Raw genomic sequence first — 12,927 nt, 5'->3', positions numbered from 1 at the left:
CAGCGGCCCTCAATTTCAACTTTGCACAAGTTACTTTGGGCATTAGATCCCCAGAAACATACTGAAGCAATAACAGCCCGTTGGGAATGTGACATGCAGAGACCCAGTTTGACTCTAGATTATACAAAGTTGGTGTCCCGAATACCTGGTATCTCTATGAATGCGAGTCTGCGGGAATGTCAATTTTGAATTCTCCATAGGGCTTATATGACCAAACCGCAGATGTTTAAGATGGGAGGGGTACCTGACCCGCTCTGTTCCAAATGTCAGCAGCAAGAAGGCACACTATATAACTGTCTCTGGGGGTGCACAGCTACACAAAAATATTGGCATCAGATAATAGAATATTTGGAAGGCTTAGTAAAGTCTCGAATTAGGTACACTCCTATGGGGATAATATTTGATAAATATGAGCTTTTTGCCTTTCAGAAGAGTGGCTCGCGACAACTGATCCATAAGGCCTGTTTAATGGGGAAAAAAGTGATTATGAATGGGTGAGTGACTGTGGATCCACCTGATTTTTGGCATTGGAGGAACAGATTTCATGACCTTCTGTTGCATGAGCGCCGGGCGGTGGGACTCTCTCCAAAGACACGGAGACATTTGTTGGAGATCTGGGGTCCTTACATTCAGTCTTTGTCTCCACGTGCGCGCAGTTCCGTGTTAAATAGCTTATAGCTGTGCCTTTTGGGGGGGGGGGGTTTTGGAGGGGGGAGGAGCAGTGGGGAGGGGAGGGGGAGAGCACGGGAATGTTCACTATAGATACGAATGCGCTTTAAAATGGAAACTGTCTAGTTGCAAAGTTAAGGTTTGGGGGGTGGACAAGTTATGGGAGGGGGGCAGGGAATAAAATACAAAAACCCAAGGAGTTGTTGATTTATATGGGAGGGTGTGAACTACATTCAAGCTCATGTATGTGATTTTTGCAAATGGTGAAATTGTTTGCACTGTGCAAGTTTGACCTTAATAAAAGTGTTGAAATATAAGTAAGTGCATAGCACTAGGATTCGAGCATTGCATATCTGGATTCCTTGATTAGTGAGTAGCAATTGCAATGCCCCCTCAAGAACCTTCACATATTTGCTTCTTGAGCCTTTATTAATTCCTTCTTCATTTCTGTAACCTTTGAAACCACTGAATAAATCTTGCTTGATTTGATTAATTATATTTGTTGTAGATCTCATTTATTTCAGGTTTACGAGCTTAGGGTGTCAGAAGGCTTTGTCTGCCTTAGACCCTCAACACTTCTCAGACTCACCTTCTGGGGTCCACCTGTAAAACTGTCCCTTGAGCTGCAAGCCCCCTGCCCCCACCCCAGTCACTGGGGGTCCCTGGTGTCTAGTGAGTAGGAGGGATGCCCACTCGCCTTGTGACCACTAGGCCTCCAAAATGGCTGCCGAGACTTTTAGCGGTAATATTGCAGTATTGAACTCTAGCAGAAAGAAGACTTGTTCTCCTTACAACAGGACCTTTTATCTTTCCTTCCAAAGAACTGAATGATACACCCCCTGCCAACGGAATAACAGACAGGCCCATCCTCCATAATTTTGCAATGCAGGCAGGGTCAATCTCTGTTTAAACATAGAGGCAACACTTTTTTAAATAAGAAAAAGGGTGCTGGTACTCAAACAGAGACAACATTAGGGGCAGGGTTACTATCCATGGCTCTACCCCTAAAGTAGCCACACCCCTGCTCCCAGCCATGCAACATATGGTATAATAATTCTATTAATGTGAGAGAAGGACCAATCAACAAATCCACATACACTGTTCCCTCTCTATTAATATTAATAGACCATCAGAAGGTGGGTATCAATGAATTCAAATGGTATCCAGTATCTGCACCATATTTCCCTCATTGATCCTTATTTTTACATTTTTACTCATATAATTATATAGGACTAAATTCTATAAATAGTTCCAAAAATATTTGCAAAAAAATAATGCGCTAAGCGCTATTCTATAAACGGTGTTGAAAGCTAAGCACTCTGTATAGAATACACTTAGCACCAGGATTGGTTCCTAACTTTAGACATGAGGATTTACACCAACTGAACCCTTGTGTAATTCCTTGCATCTAAATTAGGCGCAGATCCCCCTTATTCCATAACAGCGTGCATAAGTTTAGGAGTGTCCCTAATTTGCACATGACCCTCCCATGGCCACGCTCCCTTTTTGGAGACTCGTGTAAAATTTACGTGCAGATCTCTGTGACTCAAATGCATTCGTAAATTTCAGTTAAGCCAATTACTGCCAATAATTGATTATTAGCACCCAATTATTGGTTCTAAATGACTTGTTATTTAATTAAATTGCATGCCCAAATTTGCATGTGCAATTTTAAGCACATTTATAGAATTTTGGGGATAGTATCCATAATTATTCCAAAAATACACTTTTCAATGAAAATATTAAAATCAGTGTACTTATCTCAGAAGCTGTCTTCACAATTTAATCCAAAAGAATGTCATTCCGACCTAGAGCTATGTATCATTTAGCTACTTCAGGGAAGATATTCCTACAAAAATATCAAAGGCCTATATGTATTTATTTATTTACAGTTTTTATATACTGCCTAGACCTAAGTGGTTTACAATTTTCTTTTCAGGTACTGGTACTATTCCTAATGGGCTCACAATCTAAGTATTATATTGTACCTGGGGTAATGGAATAGACTTCCTGAGTCAGTACATCCAGCTCCATCTATGGCCATCTTCAAATCTAGGCTAAAAGTCCACCTTTTTGAAGCTGCTTTTAACTCCTAAACCTTACTCACTTGTTCAGTACCCATGTTTTAACATTCCCACCTTAGTAATTACCTTATCCCTTATTTGTCCTGTTTGTCTGTCCAAGCTCTGTCGAGCAGGGCCTGTCTCTTCATGTCCAGTGCTGCGTACGTCTAGTAGCGCTGTAGAAATCAGTGGCGTAGCCAGACCTGAGATTTTGGGTGGGCCCAGAGCTAATAAGGGTGAGCACGCACTGTCTATATAAGTATGAGCAGTGTCTCTTGGGATCCTACAAAATAATGCCTTAGAATTCACTTGATGATGGATTTCTAAGTAGTCTGCCCAAAAGCTGCCCTGCATCAGTATAACCACATACATACAGTACATAATGGAAAAATTGATATTTTTAAATATAATTACATTATCCCACAATCGCTCCACTGCAAAATGCTATACACAAACTTGTGCAAAAACACACTCATATCCTTACTAAACCATAACAGCACTAATTCCAAGGACAGGACGAGCTACAACCTTATGCTTGAAAAGGCAGAACTGTAATTACACTAGGCTCTAAAACACCAATACACTACCTCGTGAAAAAAAAAAGCAAAACAAAAAGGGCTGCAAATACTACACGCTATCAGAATACTGCACCTTGATCACACATGAACAACACATGACACAACGGATATGACACAAGGAACTAGAAATCAAAAAATATGAAGGCAAAATACTGAACTGGAAAGTTAACTCAAGAAGTCAGACTCAGCATGCAGCAATACCAGAAAAATTGAAACTTACATGCAAAATATCACAGATGTACATTTCCAAAAGCTGACATATTCCAATTAATAAATTCTGAATAAAATACTTTTTTCTACCTTTGTTGTCTGAACTATTCGCTTTGGTCCCAGTGTCTTCTGTTTCATGCAGTGTCTTCTTTCCATCTGATATTTTTTTCTCTCACCATGTCCACCATCCTCTTGTGTCCTTATGTGTCCTGTCTACCATCTGTAGCCCTGTCCCTATTCTTCCTCAACTCAGCAGTTTCCCCTCCATCCATGTCCAGCATTTCTCCTCACTCCCCTCCATCCATGTTCATCTACTTCCTCTGTCTTCCCTCCCCTCCATCCATGAGCATCTCCTTCCTTTGTCTTTCCTTCCTTCCATCCTTGTCCAACATTTTTCCTCTCTTCCCTGCCCTCCACTCCATCCACGTCCAGCATTTCTCCTCTCTTCCCTCCCCTCCATCCATGCGCATCTCCTCCCTGACTTCTCTCCCCTCCCTCCATCCAGCAACTCTCCATTCTCCCCTGCCCTCTCCTCCATCCACCCATATCCAGCAAATGTCCTCTGTTCCCTGCCCCCTCCATTCATCCATCCATGTTCAGCAAGTCTCCTCTTTCCTTTCCCCTGCCCTCCCCTCCATCCATCCATGTCCAGCAACTCTCCATTCTCTCCTGCCCTCTCCTCCATCCATCCATATCCAGCAAATTTCCTCTCTCCTGCCCTCTCCTCCATCCACCCATATCCAGCAAATTTCCTCTCTCCTCTTTCCCCTCCATCCATGCATGCCCAGCAATTCTCCTCCTTCCCCTGCCCTCCGCTCCATGTCCAGCAACTCTCCATTCCCCTGCCTTCTCCTCCATCCATCTTCAGCAAATTTCCTCTCTCCCCTGTCCCCTCTAGCAATCCCTGTTGTCCAGCAATTCTCCTCTCTCCCCTGCCCATCCTGTTTCTATCCATCCCCTTCCTCATTCTATCCAGCATCTCCCTCCCCCTTCACAGCATCTCCCATTTGTCTCAATAAAGAACGACAACGTGGATGCAGCTTGCAGCAGCTCACAGGTTTGCCTGCTTTAACTTGCCTGAAAGGCGATGGCTGCGCGGGGGAGTGGAATAGATAGGCTGCTGGCTCACTTCCACTCCACTCCCCAAGTCGCAGCGGCAAACGGGCGGCCCTAAAAGCAGCAAGCAACCAGGCTCGTCGACTCCATCCTTCCTTCACTTCCTGCCCTCTCTGCGTGCGTCCCGCCTTCCTCTGATGTCATTTCCTTTTGAGCGGGCAGGACGCTGAGAGGGCAGGAAGCGAAGGAAGGATAGAGTCGACGAGCCTGGCTGCTTGCTGCTTTTAGGGCCGCCCGTTTGCCGCTGCGGGTAAGAAAAAAATAACATCAGAGCTGCGATTGGCTCGCAGACTAGGACTGGGTGGGCCTGGGCCCACCCATAGCTACGCCCCTGGTAGAAATAATAATAATAAGTAATAGTAGTAGTAAGTGACTAGCCCAGGGTCACACAGAACTGCAGAGGGAATTGAACCTGGTTCCTCAGGTTTTCAACCCACTGTTGTTAGGCAGCAGCAGGAACTGAACCCACGGAATTCTTAATTCACTTCACGGCACATTGAATTCACTTTACTAGGTATTATTGACATTCAAGAGCTTTTCCAAAGTGGCAGTGGTGAAGTCTGTTGAACTTGTCTCTCTATATAGGTAATTTTAATATGCTAGACATTTATTGGACCATCCCTGCTGCAGGGTCATCTAGAAGCAAGGGGATCTTGGATTCTCTACAGGAAGAATTGTTCCAGCAGTTGTTAATGGAACCCATGCGGAATGAAGCTATTCTGGACCTGGTACTTACAAACGGGGAGTGTTTCCAACATTATGGTGGGTGATCATTTGGTATCTAGCGATCACCGGATGGTGTGGTTCAATATTAAGACACATGAGAGGGCTTATTCAAGATTGAAAGTTCTAAACTTCAAAAGAACTAACTCTGCCAAGATGGAGGAATATCTCAAGGAAGAGTTAGTTGGATGGAAACAGCTGAAGGAAGAAGAACAGCAGTAGGTGAAACTGAATGGAGATCTTTTAAAGGTGACAAACCTTCATTTTTGAAAAGTATGTAAAAGTAAGAGGAAAAGAAGGCCACTTTGGTTCTCAAATGAAGTAGCTGAAAAGGTAAGACAAAAAAGGTTAGCCTTCATAAATTACAAGATTACACTGAAAGAGGAAGACAGGTAAAAATACACAGAAAAGCTGAGAGAAGCTGTAAAAGCTGTCAGGAAAGCAAGGGCGCAAATGGATGAAAAGATAGCCAGTACAATAAAACTGAGGAACAAGACATTCTTAAATATGTAAAGGATAGGAGGAAGTGCCAAAATGGCATAGTGAGGCTCAAGGGTGAAGGGGAGGAATACATAGAAGCTGATAAAGAGTAAAGCTGAACTGCTTAACGATTATTTCTGTTCTATGTTCATGGATGAAAGGCAGGGAGCAGGGCTGCAGAAAACAATTGCTAATGGAAATGGTTGTTTGGTAGACCAGGACTGGTTTTCAGAAGACTGTGTTCGGGAGGAGCTAGCTAAACTAAAATTAAACAAAGTGATGGGGCCTTGAGGAAGTTTTGGCGGCTCCTTTGTCTAACCTCTTCAATGCTTCCTTAGAGTCTGGAGTGGTCCCGGAGGACTGGAGATGGATGTGGTATCTCTGCACATGAGTGGAAGGAAGAGGTTGGGAATTACAGAGCTATCAGTCTGACATCAGTGGTGAGTAAACTAATGAAAACATTTCTATAGTGGAGGATTGTGAGGTTTCTAGAATCGAATGAACTGCAGGACCCGAGACAGCATGGTTTAAGTACAGGCAGGCCATGCCAGACAAATCTGATTGATTTATTTGACTGGGTGACCAAACAGTTGGATATGGGAGGGGCACTAGATGTGGTGTACTTGGATTTTAGCAAAGCCTTTGACACAGTTCCGCACAGGCGACTGATAAATAACTGAATGCCCTCAGTATGGGTCCTAAAGTGACTGACCGGGTTAAAAACTGGTTAAGTGGAAGGAGACAGAGGGTAGTGGTAAATGGAGCTTGCACCAAGGAAAAGGATGTTATCAGTGGTGTACCACAGGGATCGGTCCTTGGGCTGGCTCTTTTTAGCATCTTTGTTAATGATATTGCAGATGGCCTGTTTGATAAAGTTTGTCTCTTTGTGGATGATACCAAACTCTGTAATAGACACCCTGGAGGGTGTGGATAGCATGTGGAGGGATCTGGCAATGAATGGTCCAGCAATTGGCAACTTAGATTTAATGCTAAAAAAATGCAGGGTCATACACTTAGGTTGCAAAAATTCAAGGGAAACGTATAGTATAGGGGGGTGAAGTACTTCTGTGTACAAAAGAAGAGCAAGACTTGGGGGTGATTGTGTTGGATGATCTGAAGTTGGCCAAACAGATAGAAAAGGAAATGGTCAAAGCCAGAAAGATGCTCCGGTACATAGGGAGAGGGATGGCCAGCAGGAAAGAAGAGGCGATAGTGCCCTTGTATAATTCTCTGGTGAGGCCCCATTTAGAATACTGTGTGCAATTCTGGAGACCACATCTACGAAAAGATATAAACGGGATGGAGCCGGTCCAGAAGTTGACGGAAATCTCGGGCCCTTGCTGATTTCTTACACTTTAAGTTCATGCTGACCTCCTTCCAATCTGCTCTTTTATGCACCAAACAGGATTATTATATCCAACTGACCAACTCTCTTGGCTCTAACCCTCGACTTCTCTTCACCACATTGAACTCTCTCCTCAAGGTGCCCCCTCCCCCAACTCCCCCTTCATTATCTCCTCAGACCCTTGCTGAATTCTTTCACGAAAAGGTTCAAAAGATAAACCTTGAATTCTCTACCTTGCCACCTCTCCCTCCACTAGTCCGTTCCCCTCTCTCTCCTTCCCCTCATTCCTTTTCCTCCTTTCCTGAAGTTTCCTGTACCACCTGTTCCTCTGATCCCATTCTCACCCACCTTCTTAATGCCATCTCACCTGCTCTTATTCCTTTTATCTGTCACATTCTCAACCTCTCACTTTCCACTGCGACTGTCCCTACTGCCTTTAAACATGCTGTGGTCACACCTCTTCTTAAGAAGCCTTCACTCGACCCTACTTGTCCCTCTAATTACCGACCCATCTCCCTCCTCCCTTTTCTCTCCAAATTACTTGAGCGTGCTGTTCACCACCGCTGCCTTAATTTACTCTCCTCACATGCTATTCTTGACCTACTGCAATCTGGTTTTCGCCCTCTCCACTCAACCGAAACTGCGCTTACTAAAGTCTCCAATGACTTATTACTGGCTAAATCCAGAGGTCTCTATTCCATCCTCATTATTCTTGATCTTTCCGCTGCTTTTGACACTGTCGATCACAGCATACTCCTCGATACCCTGTCCTCACTTGGATTCCAGGGCTCTGTCCTTTCCTGGTTCTCTTCCTACCTCTCCCTCCGCACCTTCAGTGTTCACTCTGGTGGATCCTCTTCTACTTCTATCCCTCTGCCTGTCGGCGTACCTCAGGGTTCTGTTCTTGGTCCCCTCCTCTTTTCTATCTGCACTTCTTCCCTTGGTTCATTAATCTCATCCCATGGCTGTTTCTACCATCTCTATGCTGATGACTCCCAAATCTACCTTTCTACCCCTGATATCTCACCTTGCATCCAAAGCAAAGTTTCAGCGTGCTTGTCTGACATTGCTGTCTGGATGTCTCAACGCCACCTGAAATTAAACATGACCAAAACCGAGCTTCTCATTTTTTCCCCCAAACCCACCTCCCCACTCCCCCCGTTTTCTATTTCTGTTGATGGCTCTCTCATTCTCCCTGTCTCCTCAGCACGAAACCTTGGGGTCATCTTTGACTCTTCTCTCTCCTTCTCTGCTCATATCCAGCAGATCGCCAAGACCTGTCATTTCTTTCTTTACAACATCTGTAAAATCCGCCCCTTTCTTTCCGAGCACTCTACCAAAACCCTCATCCACACCCTTGTCACCTCTCGTTTAGACTACTGCAATCTGCTTCTTGCTGGCCTCCCACTTAGTCACCTCTCCCCTCTCCAATCGGTTCAAAACTCTGCTGCCCGTCTCATCTTCCGCCAGGGTCGCTTTACTCATACTACCACTCTCCTCAAGTCGCTTCACTGGCTCCCTATCCATTTTCGCATCCTGTTCAAACTTCTTCTACTAACCTATAAATGTACTCACTCTGCTGCTCCCCAGTACCTCTCCACACTCGTCCTTCCCTACACCCCTTCCCGTGCACTCTGCTCCATGGATAAATCCTTCTTATCTGTTCCCTTCTCCACTACTGCCAAATCCAGACTTCGCACCTTCTGTCTCGCTGCACCCTACGCCTGGAATAAACTTCCTGAGCCCCTACGTCTTGCCCCATCCTTGGCCACCTTTAAATCTAGACTGAAAGCCCACCTCTTTAACATTGCTTTTGACTTGTAACCACTTGCCTCCACCTACCCTCCTCCTTCCTGTACACATTAATTGATTTGATTTGGTTACTTTATTTTTTGTCTATTAGATTGTAAGCTCTTTGAGCAGGGACTGTCTTTCTTCTATGTTTGTGCAGCGCTGCGTATGCCTTGTAGCGCTATAGAAATGCTACATAGTAGTAGTAGTAGTGGCTACAAAATTGGTCAGTGGTCTCTGTCTTAAAACGTATGGGGACAGACTTAAGGCTCTCAATATGTATACTTTGGAAGAAAGTCAGGAGAGACGGGATATGATAGAGACGTTTAAATACATCTGTGGCATTAATGTACAGGAGGTGAGTCTCTTTCAAATGAAGGAAACCTCTGGAATGAGAGGGCATAGGATGAAGTTAAGAGGCTATAGGCTCAGGCGTAATCTGAGGAAATACATTTTCACAGAAAGGGTGGTGGATGTGTGGAATCACCTTCTGGAGGAGGTAGTGAAAATGAAGACTGTGACTGAATTTAAGAAAGCGTGGCGTGAGATCTCTTAGGGCAAAGAGGAGATAGTGATTTGCTGTGGATGGGCAGACTTGATGGGCCATTAGGCTCTTATCTGCCATCATATTTCTATGTTTCTTCTATGTTTCTATATCATTTATTGGCTCTTATTAAACTACCTTATTTGTTCTGCAAGTCAAAGCGGTTTACGATATAAAATATCTTATTTCTGATCTGACGAAGAAGGGCAACCTTCAAAAGCTAATCAAGAAATGTATTAAGTTGTGTCCAATAAAAAAGGTATCATCTTATTTTCTTTTCCATGTTTTATTTCTATTGATTACCTTTAAAAGTGACTAACACAGCTACCACACCTCTCTACTCGATATAAAATAAGAAGAAAGAAAAGAACTCCATAAAAGTAATAGGAAAGTACACAATCATACAAAGCATACTATCAGACTTTCATTCTAGAATGTGGGACAGGATCCCTAAGCCATCATTGCCTACAGCACTGATTTTCAACCTTTTTCATCTTGTAGCCACTTACAAGGTGCAAACATTGTCAAGGCACACCACTGGAATCTAGCCCATACCTGACCACCCCTGTTAAGGTCCATTCCATCCCCACCTATACCTGTAACCTTCTGAAGTAGTTACTAGAAACCTGCTGTTGGAGGAGGGACAGTTAGCGATAATGCTGATTGGAATGCTCTCTAAAAATGGTGCTGTAAGGAAAAGGGCTAATTAGAGAATATGCATATCTGTGTCAAAGCGATGTCAGGCAGTAAATGTACATACTGAAATACTTATTAAAAAAGTGTTGTGATTGTGCAGATGGAAATATCCTCCAGAAAATGCTATCAGAGGAAGGAGCAATCAGAAAATAAAGTAAGGAACTGGAAGGGGCTTTCTGAAAACAAGATGAAGAAGTGGATCATCGCTAAGTGCTCAGAAACCAAAGTATGGACAAAGTCAAGGTTTTTTCATACTTTTTAAAACACTTACCTCTTTCGGAACAATAGCAGAACTACGTACAGCAAGCGTGGTCGTAGTAACACATCCAAATAGGACGTCCTGCAGAGCCGTCTTACTGTCTTACTGTAATTTGTAGGGGTTTAAGTCTCCACTTGCAACACCATACTCTATTTTTTGGTTTTAATTAATCTTTTTGTTTTTGATTTTTATGATGCCTTTGTAGAAAAAAACATTTCATGTATATTCGTATTTATGATTTTATTGATGTTTAATCTTGACTATGGTTTTATAGATGTTGATCTTTTATGTTCTTATTGATTATATATTTATCATATTCTTTTTTGTTTGTTGTTTATAGCTATATTTATTCATGTTTTATATTTGGTTTTGTAGACTCCTGAAGAAGGTGCTAGGGCGCCGAAACATGGCTATGTTGAGTCAACTTGTTATAATAAATATTACGTTTTATTCAATTATACGTCTCCCTTTACTGCTTGACATCGCTCCGACTTGAATACCCCCATGCCTTCGTTTTCTTTTTGGTTAAATTTTGAACCCTGTAGCATTTCCCATACACATGGGCTTTAAATCGCCACTATTTTTGGATCATAAGCAGAAGGTTATGTTCTATCTTTATGCCTCTCGTTTTTAATCATTGCTTTATTATTTTCACAGAAGGAATTGCATGTCCTTCGTTATTGGCTTTTTGGTGTATCAACAATTCAAGCACTTGATACACTTTTGGAAGGTCAGTGGGATACTATTTGTCCATCCATTATTTAACATGTGCCTTTTTTTTCAAAGCATTCCTTCAGCAACTGTCAGCAATTCACCTGGATTTATTACTTTTCATTATTTATTTTTTTTTATTTTTCATTGTTATTTATTTTTGTCTTATTTTTTCTTGATACCTTTTTTTCGTTTCTTTTCCTGCTTTAATATTTTCAAACCATTATGGGATATTATTTATTTATTTATTGCATTTGTACCTCACATTGTCCCACCTTTTTGCAGGCTCAATGTGGCTTACAGAGTGAGGTTATGTTAAAGTCAATACATGATTTAAACACAGTTGATCATAAGCTGATGCCAAAAGAGGTAGTAGATGGGCGGATATTGGGTAGGTTGTGAGCTAGTGTTTTATGTGTGTTCAGGTGATTATATATCATAGAGAAAAAGTGTGTGTTTTTTTTGTTCATTTCCATTCTGATTTCGCTCATCCTTTTATCTTTAAAGTCTCATATAATGTTTGGGGCAATATATTGAGCAAGCATTACCAATCATGCACCGGGCATTTGTCAATATACATATAGTGCTTCTTTATTGTTCGATGTTGTTCTGAGACTTATTCATATGTATTGACCATAAATATATATCTTGGAACATTTTGCACCACAACATTGGTTCCATTGGTTATGTGATATATGGAATTCCTTGCTTTAATATATGCATTTTTTTCATTGTCACATATTATTAGATTTACATTTATACTGTCCCCTGTGGATAGTGTCTGTGCTTTTTTTGTCTAGGTGTGTGAACCATGGTACAGTTTTTATTTATAGCTTTTCTGTTTAGAGTTTTTTTTTGTTTAGGATGTATTTTTTGGCTTAGAACTTATATATGATACTGATGTGGTATTTTTTCCTGTCTTACTGTAATTTTTAGGGGTTTAAGTCTCCACTTGCAACACCATACTCTATTTTTTGGTTTTAATCTTTTTCTTTTTTATGATGCTTTTCTACAAAAAACATTTCATGTATGTTCATATTTATGATTTTATTGATGTTTAATCTTGACTATGGTTTTATAGATGTTGATCTTTTATGTTCTTATTGTTTATATATTTATCATATTATTTTTTTTTGTTTGTTGTTGTTATAGTTTATAGCTATATTTATTCATGTTTTATAGTTGGTTTTGTAGGCTCCTGAAGAAGAAGCTAGGGCGCCGAAACACGGCTGTGTTGAGTCAACTTGTTATAATAAATATTACGTTTTATTCAACTATACGTCTCCTCCAATAATTGGAAAGAGCCTTTCTTACATTGATTACCAATCAGAATGAATGTGAATTTTAAATGCTGTTTATATATAGAATTTTATATAGTCTTGCACCTGCTTCTATGGACCATTTGATTACCCATTCTGTTAACTGTAGTCTAAGACAAGGAAATTTGTTGATCTTTCCTTCAATGAAAAATCTAAAATTAAATGCATGTTTTCCTGCACATTCCAATACTAAGTGGTTAAACAGTGAAACACGTGATTGAACAGACACAAATGAACCATCTGCAAGTATCGGACATCACACATCCTGGAGGGCATAGGTTCCAGGAAATCTGGGAAGCATTTTGGCAAACATGGCCTCATCAGGCACACGGTCGATTGCTAAACTTTTAGTGGACTACAGTGGTGTGAATAATATATCCTTGTAATTGTAGGCTTGGGAGAGGGGTGGTTGGGTGGGGGTGT

The sequence above is a fragment of the Microcaecilia unicolor genome, chromosome 1 (assembly GCF_901765095.1).
Source record: "Microcaecilia unicolor chromosome 1, aMicUni1.1, whole genome shotgun sequence".
NCBI lineage: Eukaryota > Metazoa > Chordata > Amphibia > Gymnophiona > Siphonopidae > Microcaecilia > Microcaecilia unicolor.
The sequence above is the reverse complement of the archived record's forward strand: the minus strand, read 5'-3'. Positions refer to the sequence as shown.